Below are 15,380 nucleotides of genomic sequence, written 5' to 3'. Positions count from 1 at the left end.
GCTTGGCCATTGTGTGGGCACTCAAAAAGCTCCAGCCCTATGTCTATGGGAGGGCTTTCACGGTCATTACCGACCACAATCCCCTGAGCTGGCTACAGAGGGTATCAGGGGAAAATGCCAAACTGCTGAGATGGAGCTTGGCTTTGCAAGAATTTGAATTCACCATTCAGCACAAAAAGGGTAGTGAAAACAGCAATGCTGATGGACTTTCACGCCAGGACTATCCCTCTGAGACTGAATTCATTAATGGTGCCAGCAGTGCCCCACTCCCCGTCAGGGCCAGTGGGCCACAGGACACGCATTAAGAAGGGGAGGTGTAGAGGGAGAGAGGGGGTGGCCCGGTATTAAAGGGGTTGCACCCCATTTGGCCACCCCTGACCGCACCAGGGAGACAAGGGGTTAACTGGGCTGAGGTCCAGAAATGTGATGTAACCCTTGTTATGACATGTAAATGTATTTTCCCCTGTTCCATTGTAATGTCTGGTTACTCAGTGTTTGCATCACACACACACTAGAATCCATCCGGGAGCACAAGGGTTAATAATTCTTTAATGATTATAGCTCTTTGTGTAAGTTTCCCGCCTTTTCGGGCACCATTTTGCAGGTCCCCATTGGCCGCCATTAGGGCTCAATGCATTTCAATAGGAATTTGTGCTGTTTTCGTCCTGTTTCCTGTAGTGACCAGCAGGTGGCGTCCGAGAGGGAGAGCGGCGGTTTCCCATTGAAAGTCAATGGGCTCATTGACTTCAATGGAGATGCCTCGAGGTAACCTAGTTGGCTGCCGTCCAGACCGCAAACCGCAAAGCGGATACAATGTCCTTCAAAAGAGCTAAAATCACTGGGTCAAGTTCAACGTCAATTAGCGGGGAAATAAACTGTTTTAGGGCACCTAGGGATAAAATTCTTTTTGCCCCTAGTTCCTAAGCGTCCCCCCACTCGACCACCACCGGGTCCCCGAATCCTGGACCCCCGATAAGGGTCGAACCAGATAGAGCGGGTCGCGCCATAGGCTTTGCCGGCGGCGGCAGAAACGGCTCAGAAAAATGACTAAGTGAGAAATGCTGAATTTTAGGAATCCATATCTCCGGTTCCGGAGGGTTCAGCGGATCAGGGTTTGGGGTATCTGTAGCCACTGCTCCGGCATCGCTGCAGAACCATCCTTGACCCGCTTGGACCAACCCGACGGAGTATGGACCCCCTTGAAGTTCGGGACTTTTCCCATAAACTTCAATGGCAGAAAACCCCCATTGACTTCAATGGCGGCGATTTACCATTGAAAGTCTATGGCGGAGCTGCCCGTTGTTTTCAATGGGGATTTAGTGAAAAGCTGAGATTTCTTTTTCAATGGAGATTTTTGTATTAAAATGATTTAATGTGCATTGGTGTAACTCCGGTTTCTTAGGTCGTAGCAAGTCGCTTTTTGGACCATATGGTGTCCCAGTTCTGGCAATGCGAACTGGGAAGTTTGGACCTGCTAAACCTAACGGAACCGGATATTTTAATACGTTTATGTTTTATGCTTAATAGTGTATCTTAAGGTATGGACAAAGACCCAGAAGAGATTCTTTTGGGCCATAAGGTAGCAGATGGCCCTGGGGACGCCGCTATGTCTAGGATTTAAGTGCTGTTCAAAGAGTTTTATCACCCTCACTGTTTATCCGAAGCCCAAACCAGGGCAGGTCTTAAGTGTTCCAGTTAACACCTTTCAACAAAGGTTTTCCTGCCAGAACTCCAAATGGTAGACTGTCTGGCATTCCTGACGTAAATGTGGGGCTTCAGAAATGAGACCCCCAGAGTTCTACTGCGCATGTGCCAACTAGCAGGGGGGCATGGGTCAGAATGCTTTCCCACGTTAGTGAGTGGCTGGAGGTAATTGTAAACCAATCCCCTGTGCTTAAGGTTAAGAATAGAAGGAGAATGGTTTATAAACTGCTGTCCACCCATATATCCTTTGTCTTCGTTTGCTGATATGGTTACCTGATATCACCTGAATGATTTCCTCACTGCTGAAAGAAATGCTACATCATACTTCTCATTCCCCAACCCTTAAGTAAGTGTACTTCTTGTTCGTTACTGTATTATCTGTTGTGTTCACCTATATTCTAAGGAATAAATACAATTTATTATATCTTAAGCCTCGTTCAGTTCAAACCCAATTATTTTTGTGTAATATTAATAAGCCTGTGGAAGCTATCGTCACAAGGAGGTATTATAGTGTGTATTGTGGGGAGAATTAGTGTGTGTGTGGTTTGGGAGTGATATTCGGGAGGATTGTGTGTGCAGAAGGAAGAATGAGTGAGGGGGGAGTAAGGGAGCAGGATTGAATGAGAGGGGGTCATTGAGTGATAGCGGGGAGGGGAGGGAAGAGTGAGGAGAGTGGGTGTAGGAGGGAGCAGTGCAAGAGACCGTCGGGGGCAGAATACATGGTGAGAAGGGAGGCTGCCTAGAAGCATAAAAATCTACTTCACCGCTGTTCTGTACTCTCTTCAATACTCTGTGTTACAGATCTCTCTGGCAAGAAATGGGGTCCAATGGCAAAGACTGCTCTAAATAAGATAGTATAAATGAACACAGAGAGAAATTCCAAAGAGTAACCCAAGAAAATACAAGTGAAATCTAATCGTAAGGTAATTAGTCCCATTAAGTGAAATACATAAAGGAATAGTCCATAAAAAAGCACAAAGGAAAAAAATAGGAGTACTTTATTGTGATGTTACATTTCAGAGAATATAAAATTATAGGAAAACAATTCCACTTTGTTCAGAAAACCAGAAAGTCTTGGTCCCAGGTGGATTGAATTTTTATTGCAAATAAGTTCCTTAATACACAAGTAAAGAATATAGTTACTTATTCTATTCTCTACTGTAAGACGTGCCACATTGCCCAATATTTGGGTACAGTGCCCAGATTGTGACCATGCACTACAGAGGTGAGATTCCCCCAACTCCAATTTGCTACACACTCCAAGAGAGATTATTGTGATCAGAGGTGGAATGAGAGGGGTGAGAAGGGTCGCTGCCCAGGGAGTAGCCTGACAGGGGGTACAGAAATCTCTTTTGGTGCATATATTGCGGAGCTGCATTGATTGACTTGTCAATCAGCTCTGCTGCCTATCCCATTGACATCATGATCCGGCACTGTGATCAGCTGCAGCGCTGACCCAGGTGTGTTAGTGCAGCACTTTACAGGGAGGGAACAGAGGTTGTGGATGACAGATGCTGGGGATAGGCCATGAGTACGGGCCAGAGTAAGGTGGAGACTTTCTGTACTCTGCATACAGGACACTGCATGCATGACAGTGTCTGTGTGTGTGTGTGTGTGTGTATTCCAAGTGTCAGTGTGCATAAGTAAGTGTGCTCTGTAAGTATGCCTGTGTGGCAGGTATAGGGGGGTGGTTCAGCTGGAGGAACTTATCCAGGCACAAAAGCACATAGATGCCCCAGATTATACCACCCCAAATGCTGATAATATCCTGCTGCACTTTACAGAAGATGATGCAGATGTCAGTGGGTGGTGGGTTCATTAAATCCATCCATCATATCATAGCCACACTGTGCATATGATGTACTGAATCAATCACAGGAAGACATCTCCATGGTAGGGGTAGAAGTTAACAGAATATGTCCAGCACTGTGGTGTGTAGCCCATAAATAATAATTGTGCACATTACAGAACATACTTGCAACTGCAAGATCATTTTGCTGCTTGTAGTGTTTGCTCTTGTCCTGTGCAGTGTTGTCGTAGATCCGTCTCTTCAGTGTTCACTGCAATAAAAGTAAGACATTGCATTAATATTACAGAAGTTTGGGAGCTGAAATCCCACTATGCTGCAGACATTTTCCCTTTGCATAAGATTCTTGTGATTATATCTCAATGATGATCAATAACAACTACATCATAACACAGCCGCTCAATACAAAATATGTATTTGCTATCAATGGTCATGGAGGCCAAACGTCACACAATGTACAGATATACTGCTGCGGCCGAGTTTATTCGAGCATTTGCCCGTTCTTGGCCGCAGCAGTAACCTGGCACGCGCCGGAGGGTGCCGGGCGCACGCCGAAGCAGCGGAGCGCCCTCCGATCGGGGCTTTCTCCCTTCCGCTGCCGGGTCCGTCGGGTCCCCCGGAACCCCCTGCCGCTGTCCCCCACATCGCGGGACACCAGTGCTCCCTCGGGGAGCCCTGGACGCGCGTGCAGGGGGCGCAGGCACCCGATGACGCGTGACCGTGCATCGGTGATGCGCGGCACGCTGAGGGAGTGCGGCTAGCACGCCGGGGCATCCCCCGGCTTGCGGTGCTAGCCGTGCTTCAATAAAACGTGTCGGTAGTGTAGCAAGGATTATTTCTTCCTCTGGTGCATTATGATGGGATGTGTTGTAAGATTCTGCATTATTAGCATCACTGAATCTTTTGGAAACTGAGTAATATTCTATGTTTTAATGCAATATTATGGATGATCAGCCGGTAAAATAAAGCTTACTGTATCTGTAGCCATGCTCTACCCATGATGTGCTGAATCAATGACTGCAGAGTGATTCAGAGTGGTAAACATGACTGGAACTCATCTCTGAATAGAGGACAGAACAGCAGTGCAGAGTAGGAGGTGAATGTATCTCAAATGGAAGACTTAGTAGCTGTGTGGGGAGTAGACAGTACAGACTGATCAAATAAATAGTTAAAGGAGTATCTTCAACATTACTTGGCTTTGTTATCAACATTGAAGTTTCTCTTGTTTTTTCTGTTCTTTAAATCACTACTACTGATGCCATGTGTAACCTGTACTGAGAGATATACTCTACTGGCCTAGATGAAACCATATGATGCAAACAGGATTCATCCCACTCCAGATTCATATGATTGCACCACTTCAACCTTTAATAAAACACATAGAACTACAGCAGTGCGCTACTGCACATGTTCTTGTTATGAATGGTAGTAGATGTGGTCCTTGGGTCAATACTTCATACAGCAGCCACACTCTACTCATGATGTATTGAATCAACAAAAACCTGCATGGTACAGATCACAGGAAGGGTAGAGTAGAGGGGAATATGTCCAATGCGAAACCCTTAGCAGCTGGATTGTGTGGAGTCAACAAAACGACAAATACTAAATGAGAAATATACACATTGCTTATCTGTCTCTGTGTAGTCATTTTCCTCCTCTTCAACTGTCTTTCAAAATTTCTCTTCTGACAGAAAAGAAACACATGGCTTCAATATTCACTGTTCTTCCCTCCTGAAATAAAAGTTAAGCATTGCATGGTTATGATCATACATACAATGAACCTTGCGCCAAACCATGTGATCCAAAGTAAATCCACCTCCCTCCCATAGCTGTGTTCCTTCTAGAGCTTCTACCACACAAGTCATTAATGTTCGTGACACTGTACTGCAGTCACAGTCTGCACACAAAGTACTGAATCAATTACATCACACTGAAAAGGCAGTCTACATGATGCAATAGTTAACCATAATAACTCTGTCATGCAAATGACAGGAAAACCTATATGTATATCATTAGGGGAGAGGGGAAAAATAATTAAAAAATAAGTGCGACAAATAAAAACAGATTATAGGAAAGTAAATCCTTGCCCTGGGAACTTTACAATCTAGTAGAAATGTTAGAAGACTTAAAGAGAGGCAGCAGTTGGGGGAAGAAGTGCAGTAGATGACAATGCTTGTCCTTAATGGTGGGTACAATTAGTAGAAAGCACATCTTGGGAACAATAGTTGTTAGCAGTGACTGTGGGTGTGGGACAGTAGCCACGAGTCAAAGTTTTTTAAATGCTTGATTTAAGTCGTGAATTTTAAGATTGGTCTTACATGTGGGTGGAAGAGGTTATGTTGGCATATACTGAGTGTGAGGAAGTTTCACATGTACGGTGCAGTGATGGAAAATGGTTTCAGGCAAGTGAGAGAACAGTAGAGGTGAAAGAAGTTTACAGGAGACAGTTATGGTTATAGTGCAAGAGACAAGCAAGGGCATAACGAGAGATCAAAGATGATATGCAAGAAGGAGCAGATTAATGGAGAGCCTTAACAAAAAGGTAAGGAGGAGAACTTTGTAGGTGATACAAAAACTTGATGGGATGCCAGGACAGGGATTTAAGGAGATGAGCAGAGACTGTTGTGGAAGAAAGTGAGATAATTCAAGCAGCAGAGTTTTGCATAGGAGAAAGTTGTGAAGCATGGAGGCCTGTTAGTAGTATGTTAAAATAACCTATAGGATAACAGTATACATTGGAGTTTTAGCAGTAGGTTGAGAGGGGAAAGGGAAGATCTTGGCAATATTACAGAGAAAGAGGCAACACATTTTACCCATAGCCGTGCATGTGAATGGAGATGGAATTGAAGAGCCAAATGTTACTCCTATGCAACATGTTTGATGACAAGATAGATGGTAGTACTGTTTACTGTGATGGAGAAAGGGGATAATATGAGCCCAGTTTTAGACATTAAGTTTAAGGCAGTGGAGTGCCATCCATGAGCATATAGCCAGGAGACAACCCAAGAGTAGGGACTGGATTGCAGGAGTGAGAACAGGGGTGGATAGATTTGTGTGTGTATCATCCGCATAGAGATTATATCTAAGGCCAAAAGCATTGATGAAGTCACCAAATGATAGTATGTAGAGAGAAAGAGAGATCTCAGAACAGAGACCTGATGTATACCCACAGACAGATCAATAGAAGACGAAGACATGTTAGCAACAGAGATGGAGAATGTGTGACAGGAAAGTTATGATGAAAACCAGGATAGAACTTTGTTACTGATACCAAGAGAGAGTTTAGAATATGAAGGAGGAGAGTGATTGAGAGCATCAAACGCAGCCGATAGATCAAGTAGGATTAGTAGGGAAAAACCTTGGGAATTAGCTTTAAGCACAGTCTGTAGAACGTGCTGTACGAAAGGCAGGTTGTAAAGGATCCAGGAGGGCATGTGATTTAAGAATGTTGACACTAGCAATTAGAAGGCAAACAGCATGAGGGATACAGAGCGGTAGTTAGTAAGGCACATAGGGTGTAGTTTGTTTCTGACAAAAGGGTGACCGCTACAGGCTTAAAGTAAGAGGGCAAAAATCCAGAGAATAGGGAGAAATTGAAGATGTGGGTGAGAGTGGGGACTAAGAGATGCAGTAAGGTGTGAGGGGATACGATCTAGAGGGCATGTGGTAGAGGGAGAATAGAAGATGATTAGCTTCCAGCTCTGTAAGAGAAGAAAAGGAGTCAAGTGCAGAAGGAGATTTGGGTAGAAGGAGAGAAGGGGGAAGGGACAGAAGGAATCTCCTTTTGGGTGGCATCCACCTTGCCTCTGAAGTAGTCAAATGCTTGAGGAGAAGTGAAGGAAGGATGGCAAGTGGGAGGAGAAGGTCAGTGGAGGGAGTCAAATACAGAGAAAAAAACAGCGTAAATTAAATTTGAGTGTTGATGAGTGTGGAAAAAAGTAGTGTATTTAGCCCTAGAGAGCAGCTTTATACAGGACAGGAGACATTTTTACTGTAGAAAAATCAAACAAAGTGTGAGATTTCCTCCGTAGGTATTAAGAACAGTGAGTGGAAGTGTGATGAGTGTGTTTGGGAATTTAGCCAAAGGTGTGGGTTAGAGGGATGAGTGTGTCAGAGCCTATAGGGGGCATATAGATAGGAGGATAGCATTGTAAGAGTTAATAAGATTGTTAGTTTAAGCAGAAAGAGAGAGAGAGAAGAGAGAAGAGAGGTTAGAGTAGATGTCAGAGGAGAGTTTAATTAAGCAGAGGCAAATCAGTGGGACAGGTAAGATGCGGTGAGGGGAATGACTGATTGTGACTGATGAGAGCAGAAGAGGTTATGTACAACTAGAGCCTTGTTAGTAAGAGTGGACATTCCAGAGGGCACAGGAGAAGGGAAGAGAAAAGTAAGGAAAGGAATGTGGATTACATTAGATAGGTTAACACTCTTAGTAGGGAGGCCTGATGTGTATATGAGCCGGTCCAAGATTATAAGAGATATCCCCCAACATCAGCGAGCATAGAAGGAGACACAGAGATAGGTGTAGAGAGAGACAGAGATAGGGATATGTAGAGAGAGAAGGGCGTCAAGAGAATGAGACAGATAGGCGTAGAGAGAGGAGACATAGAGAGAGGGGGCTTTGAGAGGGGGCGTAGAGAATGAGGGAAGGTGGAAGAGAATAGGATGTGCAGGAGAGCATTTCATTGAGCAGTGCAGAAATAGCTGCAATAGAGGTCTGTACAAATGGTGCTTTGTGTAGACACATGCAAAGGTAGGGGAAGGAAAGTGTATAGAACATGTGGATAAAAGCAGGAGTGTGGAAGTTAGAGAAATTAGAAAAGTTTTACAGAGCAGTGAGGAAACAGTAAACAGAAAGAACAAGAGAGAGGTTACATTGGGATGACGTGCTGTGGTAGAGAGAAATGCTAGGAGAGAGCCTCCAGATATTAGAGGACATGAATTGAGAGAGCAAATGTATAAATCAAAACCGGAGGGGGAGGTATAGCACGAAAGCTTGCACAGCAGTTGATGAAGATTATAGTCTTAAAGTTGCGTGTACCTGTCAGGGCACTCAAGAAGGTCAATGCTCACAAGTGCAGAGTTCATGAAGAAATGCTGAATCCAGTTCCCCTCCAATTTAATTTTAATATAACTTTTTCATTCTTCATTACTGCAAAAAGCAAACAAAACAAAACCACATTGCATTACTATTTTCAAAATGGATTGAATGACATATTCAACAGTAACTGTGTGATGCCAATATTGCCTTCTCACTCGTAGGCCAGTACGGTCAGGTACCCAGTACTGATAAAACAATAAGTGCCCGTACTAAGTACCAATATGAATTATAAGGAAATGTAAAATCTCCAGGTCTCTCTCCATCTCTGCAACAGATATATGGATAAGCCCATATTAAGGCATCACGTGACCGGAGCCGTCACTGACTGGGTATACGCAAAGATGCAGGGAGATGCAAAGAAAGGGAGGGAGAGAGACAGGGAGAAGATGGGAAACGGAGGGAGGCACGGATGGCAGGCCTCTCTCTTTCACTGGTGCATGCAAGGAGCTGGTCCCAACATCCACAAAGTGTGTGTGTATTATTGGTTGTGTTTTATGGCGGTAGGAGGATAGTGTGTATATTGTGTGTGTGTGGGAGTATTATATTGTGTGTAGGGTATTATAGTGTGTATATTATGTTGAGGTGCAGAGGAGAGTGTTAGATTGGGTATCTTGTGTTAGGGGGTATTGTGTATATTGTGTTTAAGACTATAATATTATTGGGGAGATTATTATTGAGGAGGTATTAAAGTGTGTATTGTGGGGAGTATTAGTGTATGTATTATTTGTGGGTGACAGATGCTGTGGGTAGGCCAAGAGTACGGGCCAGACTAAGGTGGAGACTTTCTGTACTCTGCATACAGGACTCTACATGCACTGCAGAGGTGAAATTCCCCCAACTCCAATTTGCTACACTCTCCAAGAGAGAATATTGTGATCAGAGGTGGAAGATGAGCAGGGTCACTGCCCAGGGAGTAGCCTGTCAGGGGGCATGGAAATCTCTTTTGGTGCGTATGTTGCCACGTGGCATTGATTGACCGGTCAATTAGCACTGCTTCCTATCACAGTGACATGATCCGGTGCTGTGATCGGTTGCAGCGCTGACCAAGGTGTGTTAGTGCAGCAATTTACAGGGAGGGAACAGAGGTTGTGGGTGACAGATGCTGGGGGTAGGCCAAGAGTACGGGCCAGAGCAAGGTGGAGATATTCTGTACTCTGCATGCCCATCCTGCATGCCCAGGACTCTGCATGCATGCCAGTGGCTGTGGGGTGTGTGTGTGTAGGTATGCCAAGTGTCAGTGTGCATAAGTAAGTGTGCTGTGTGTGTAAGTAAGTTTGCCTGTGTGGCAGGAGGTGTAGGGGGGTGGGGGGCGGGGGGCGGTTCAGCTGGAGGACTTTACCCAGCACAAAAGCACATAGATGCCTCTGATTATATCACCCCAAATGCTGATAATATCCTGCTGTAGATGCACTTTACAGAAGATGATACAGATGTCATCAGTGTTTGGTGGGTTCATTAAATCAATCCATCATATAATAGCCACACTGTGCATATGATGTACTGAATCAGTAACACCAATCACAGGAAGACATCTCCATGGTAGGGGTAGTGTTGAAGTTAACAAAATATGTCCAGCACTGTGGTGTGGAGCCCATACATAATAATTGTGCACATTACCAGAACAACATATTGTCAACTGCATGATCATTTTGCTGTTGTAGTAGATCCGTCTCTTCGGTGTTCACTGCAATAAAAGTAAGACATTGCATTAATATTACAGAAGTTTGGGGGCTGAAATCCCACTATGCTAATGACAGTTTCCCTTTGCATAAGATTCTTGTGATTATATCTCAATGATGATCAATAACAACTACATCATAACACAGCTGCTCTATACAGAATATGTATTTGCCATCAATGGTCATGGAGGCAATATGTCACACAATGTACATATATAGCAAGGATTATTTCTTCCTCTGGTGTATTATGATGGGAGGGTGAGATTCTGCATTATCAGCATCAGTAAATCTGTAGGAAACTGAGTGATATTCTATTTTTTGATGCAATATTAGGGTAAAATAAAGCTTGCTGTATCTATAGCCATGCTCTACCCATGATGTGCTGAATCAATGACTGCAGAGCGATTTAGAGTGGTAAACATGACTTGAACTCATCTCTGAATAGAGGGTAGCACAGTAGTGCAGAGTAGAAGGTGAATGTATCTCAAATGGAAACCCTTAGCAGCTGTGTGGGGAGTAGACAGTACAGACTGACCAAGTAAATAGTAAAAAGTAGTAACTTCAACATTACTTGGTTTTGTTCTCCACTCCTGTTTTTCTGTTCTTTAAATCACTAATACTGATGCCATATGTAACCTGTACTGAGAGTTATATACTCTACTGGCCTAGATCAAATTAAATGATGCAAACAGGATCCCTCCCACTCAAGATTCATATGATTGCACCACCTCAACCTTTCATAGCAATAACATAGAACTGCAGCAGTGCGCTACTGCACATGTTCTTGTTATGAATGGTAGTAGATGTGGTCCTTGGGTCAGTACTTCATACTGTAGCCACACTCTATTCATGATGTATTGAATCAACAAAAATCTGCATGGTACAGATCACAGGAAGGGGTGGAGTAGAGGTGAATATGTCCAATGCGAAACCCTTAGCAGCCGGATTTTTTGGAGTCAATAAAACGACAAATACTAAATGAGAAATATACACATTGCTTATCTGTCTCTGTGTAGTCATTTTCCTCCTCTTCAACTGTCCTTCAATTTTCTATTTTGCAAGAAAATGAACACATGGCTTCAATATTCACTTCTGTTCTGCAGTCTTTCCTCTTGAAATAAAAAAGTTAAGCATTGCATTATTATTATTATAATTATTATTGACGATACATACAATGAACCTTGCTCCAAACCATGTGATACAAAGCAAATCCACCTCCCTCCCACAGCTGTGCTCCTTCTAGAGCTTCTACCACACAAGTTATTCATGTCAGTGAAACTGTACTGCAGTCCCGGTCTGCACACAATCTACTGAATCAATGACATCACACTGTGTCACACAATGTCATGCTAACGACAGGAAACAATCTTTGTATATATCTTTGTATATATAATAATAATAATAATAATAATAATAATAATAATAATAAAAAAAATAAGACAGGACAGACACTCCTACATTGCAATCAATAGAAAATAACTGGGACAGGCACTTCAAGGATGCATACGGTCCCGGATAAACTGTAGCTACCTATACACGTGTGCCTTGTCTCTAGACTCTGCATATATCTCTATTTATATACCACCCATTGTGTACTCAGCGCTTTACAAGAGAGACCAAAAAGTACAGGAAATTATTATACAATAAGTTCAACAAACAAAAACAGACAATAGGAAAGTAAATCCCTGTCCTGGGTAGTTTACAATCTAAGAGAAATGTAAGGAGACTTACAGAGAGACAACAGGTGGGGGAACAAGTGCAGTAGATGACAATGCTTGTCCTTAATGGTGGGTACTTGTAGTATAAAGCACTTCTTGGGAACAATAGTTAGTGACTGAATGAGTGACAGTAGCAACGAGTAAAAGCTATTGAAATGCTTCATTTAAGTTGTGAATTTTAAGGTTGATCTTAAATGTGGGTGGAAGAGGGTATGTTGGCATATACTGAGTGTGTGTGCGTTTCACAGGTAAATTGATGGGAAAGGGTTTCAGGCAAGAGAGCGAGTGCGCAGTAGAGGTGTAAGAAGTATAATGGAGACAGTTATTAGTAGAGCTTAGGAGACGAGGAAGGGCATAACGAGACCAAAGATGATATGTAGGAAGGAGCAGATGAATAGAGAATAGTGTTGGACTGGGTCCTCAACTATAAAAAAATGGGTAACGGGTACCCGGCCAAAATGAAAGGTTCTACCCGGTCGGGTACACGGTTTGGCACTTACCTTCCGGGTGGCAGTGACATCTAGGATCAGCAGCAGTCCTGTGACGGTGGCAGCATCTGTGGTGTCTTCAGCCGGCGGGGGAGCTGCAGGCTCACAGACACAGCTTACCTGCTTCGGTGCTGTGGAAGTGATTCCTGCAGCTCCCCCCGCCAGGTGAAGACACCTCTGATGCTGCCAACATCAGAGGACTGCTGCTGCTGATCCTAGATGTCTTAGGAAAGGTAAGTATAAAAGATTATTTCCAGCTGCCCTGACATTACCCGACGCCGGGTATTACCCGGCCAAGTCCACTTCTCAGTGGCCGGTTTCGAGTAATGTCCGGGTAGCTGGAAATGTGTCGGGTAATGCCGGGTACTCGGTACACCACTAATAGAGAACCTTAACAAAAAGGTAAGGAGGAGAACTTTGTAGGTGATCTGAAACTTGATGGGAAGCAAGGAGAGGGATTTAAGGAGGAGGAGATGAGCAGATACTGTTGTGGGAGAAAGGGAAATTATTCAAGCAGCAGAGTTTTGGATAGATTGCAAATGAGAAAGTTGTGAAGCAGGGAGCCCTGTTAGCAGTATGTTAACCCATACGATAAGGGCATGCATTGGCGTTTTAGCAGTAGATTGACAGAGAAAAGGGCAAATCTTGGAAATATTACAGAGAAAGAATCAACAAACTTTAGCCAGTGTCGTGAATGAAGATGGAAAGGGAAGAGTCAAATGTTACTCCTAGGCAATGTGCTTTCATGACAGGATGATGGTAGTACTGTTTACTGCGATGGAGAAAGGTGATATTAGGCCAGATTTAGGGGGAAATATGAGGAGCTCAGTTTTAGACATTAGGTTTAAGGCAGAAGAGTGTCATCCATGGAGGATATAGCCAGGAGGCCACCCGAAACTAGGAACTAAATTGCAGGAGTGACGGTAGGGTGGATAGGTGTGTGTATCATCTGCATAGAGATGATATCAAGGGCCAAAATAGTTGATAAGGTCAACTAGTGATAGTATGTAGTGAGAGAGGTCCCAGAACAGAGTCCTGAGGTATACCAACAGACAAAACAACAGGAGACAAAGACACGTTAGCAACAGAGATGGAGAATGTGTGATGGAGAAATATGATGAAAACCAGGATATAAGTTTGCTGCGGATACGAAGAAAGAGTTTAGAATATGAATGAGAAGAGTGATTGACAGTATCAAAAGCAGAAGAGAGATCAAGCAGGATTAGTAAGTAAAATGGACCTTGGGAATTTTCTTTATGTACATAATTGGTTACATTGGGAAAGGCAGATTGTGAAGGGCCCAGAGGAGCATGTGATTTAAGAATGTTGATCAAACGGGAGATCACAAGACGTTCTAGCAATTAGGAGGCAAATGGTAGGACGGATACAGGGCGATAGTTAGAAATTCACACAAGGTCAAGGTTATTTTTGAGAATAGGGGTGACCACTGCATGCTTAAAAGGAAGAGTTGAAAGAGCCAAAGGATATGGAGGAATTGAAGATGTGGGTGAGAGTGAGAGTGAGAATATAGGATTGAGAGGGCATGTGGTAGAGGGAGAAGAGAAGATCAGGTTCCAGCTTTGTGACAGGAGAAAAGGAGTCAAGAGTGCAATGAGATCTAGATAGAAAAAGAGAGAGGGGGAAGGGAGAGAACGAATCTACTTGTGGATGGCATCCACCTTGCCTCAAGTGAGCAAAGGCTTGAGGAGAAATAAAGGATGGATGTTAAGTGGGAGGAGAAAGTCAGTGGTGGGACTCAAATACATAGAAGACAGTGTGAATTAAATTGGAGTGTTGATGAGTGAGGAAAAAGTAGTGTTTGACCTTAAAAAAAGGAGCAGAGTTTTACAGAACAGGACAAAGGTTTAGTGTAGAAAATCAGACTGTGAGATTTCCTCCATAGGTGTTAAGAGCAGCAGTGTGATGTGATGAAGTGTGATGAGAGCGTGCTTGTGAATTTAACCAATGCATGGGTTAGGCTGCGTCTATAGTAAGCACGCAACAGAAGGCAAAGTTAGCGCATGCCTGTCGCTCCAGCAATCCCTGCACTGAGGTCCGAGGCGACGGGGAGGCCCTGCATCGCTCGCACGCACTGTGGACGACCAAGCGTGTGCCCATGATAATCACGGCCTTAGAGGGATGAGTGTGTCAGAGCCTAGAAGGGGCATATAGATGATGGAGGAGGAGGGAGGAGGAGATGATAGCATTGTAAGAGTTAACAAGATAGTTAGTTTAAGCAGAAAGTGAGGAGAGGTTAGAGATAAGGGTAGATGTCAGAGGAGAGAGTTCAATTAAGCTGAGGTATCGAGTAGGACAGGGGTGAGGGGAATGAGAAGTGGTGGATGATGAGAGCAGAAGAGGTCATGTACAAATAGACCATGTTAGTCGTAGAGCAGACATTCCAGAGGGCACGTGAGAAGGGAAGAGTAAAGTGAGACAAGGAATGTGGATTACATTAGATGGGTTAATACGCTTAGCAGGGAGGTGGAGAGAGAGGCAAGAGGCAGAGGGTGGTGTAGGGGTAGAGGAAGAGATGTTGCATGTACCTTGTCAGAACATTAAAGAACGTCAATTCACACTGGTGCAGAGTTGATGATGAAATGCTGAATCCAGTTCACGTCCAATTCAATTTTAACAGAACTTTTTCATTCTTCATTACTGCAAAAAAAAAAGTAAAAAACAATGCATTACTATTTTCAAAATGGATTGAATTCCCCCACCAATGACTATGTGTTACCAATATATCCCTCTCAGTCCCACTGCAGCACATACTGTACCAGTGTGAAAGTAAGAAGGTACACAGTACCGGTAAAACAATACGTGCCGGTACTATGCACCATATGAATTATAAGGGGATGTAAATCTCCCAGTCTCTCTCCATAT

At 43.7% G+C, this 15,380-nt stretch overlaps 1 long non-coding RNA gene across 1 annotated transcript; it reads right to left on the bottom strand.

Annotated features, from left to right (window-relative positions):
• Positions 1-2,684: 2,684 nt before the first annotated feature.
• LOC142486391 (uncharacterized) lies at positions 2,685-15,146 on the bottom strand. The gene is made up of 6 exons (XR_012798947.1): positions 15,044-15,146; positions 11,285-11,402; positions 10,230-10,296; positions 8,553-8,663; positions 5,133-5,242; positions 2,685-3,764 (listed from the first exon to the last, which is right to left on the bottom strand). It is a non-coding gene; the product is annotated as an uncharacterized LOC142486391 (long non-coding RNA).
• Between the last annotated feature and the right edge of the window lie 234 nt (positions 15,147-15,380).

This window comes from Ascaphus truei, unplaced genomic scaffold, assembly GCF_040206685.1.
Source record: "Ascaphus truei isolate aAscTru1 unplaced genomic scaffold, aAscTru1.hap1 HAP1_SCAFFOLD_837, whole genome shotgun sequence".
Taxonomy (NCBI): domain Eukaryota; kingdom Metazoa; phylum Chordata; class Amphibia; order Anura; family Ascaphidae; genus Ascaphus; species Ascaphus truei.
Note: the sequence above shows the minus strand (reverse complement) of the source record. Positions and strands in the feature narration are given on the sequence as shown.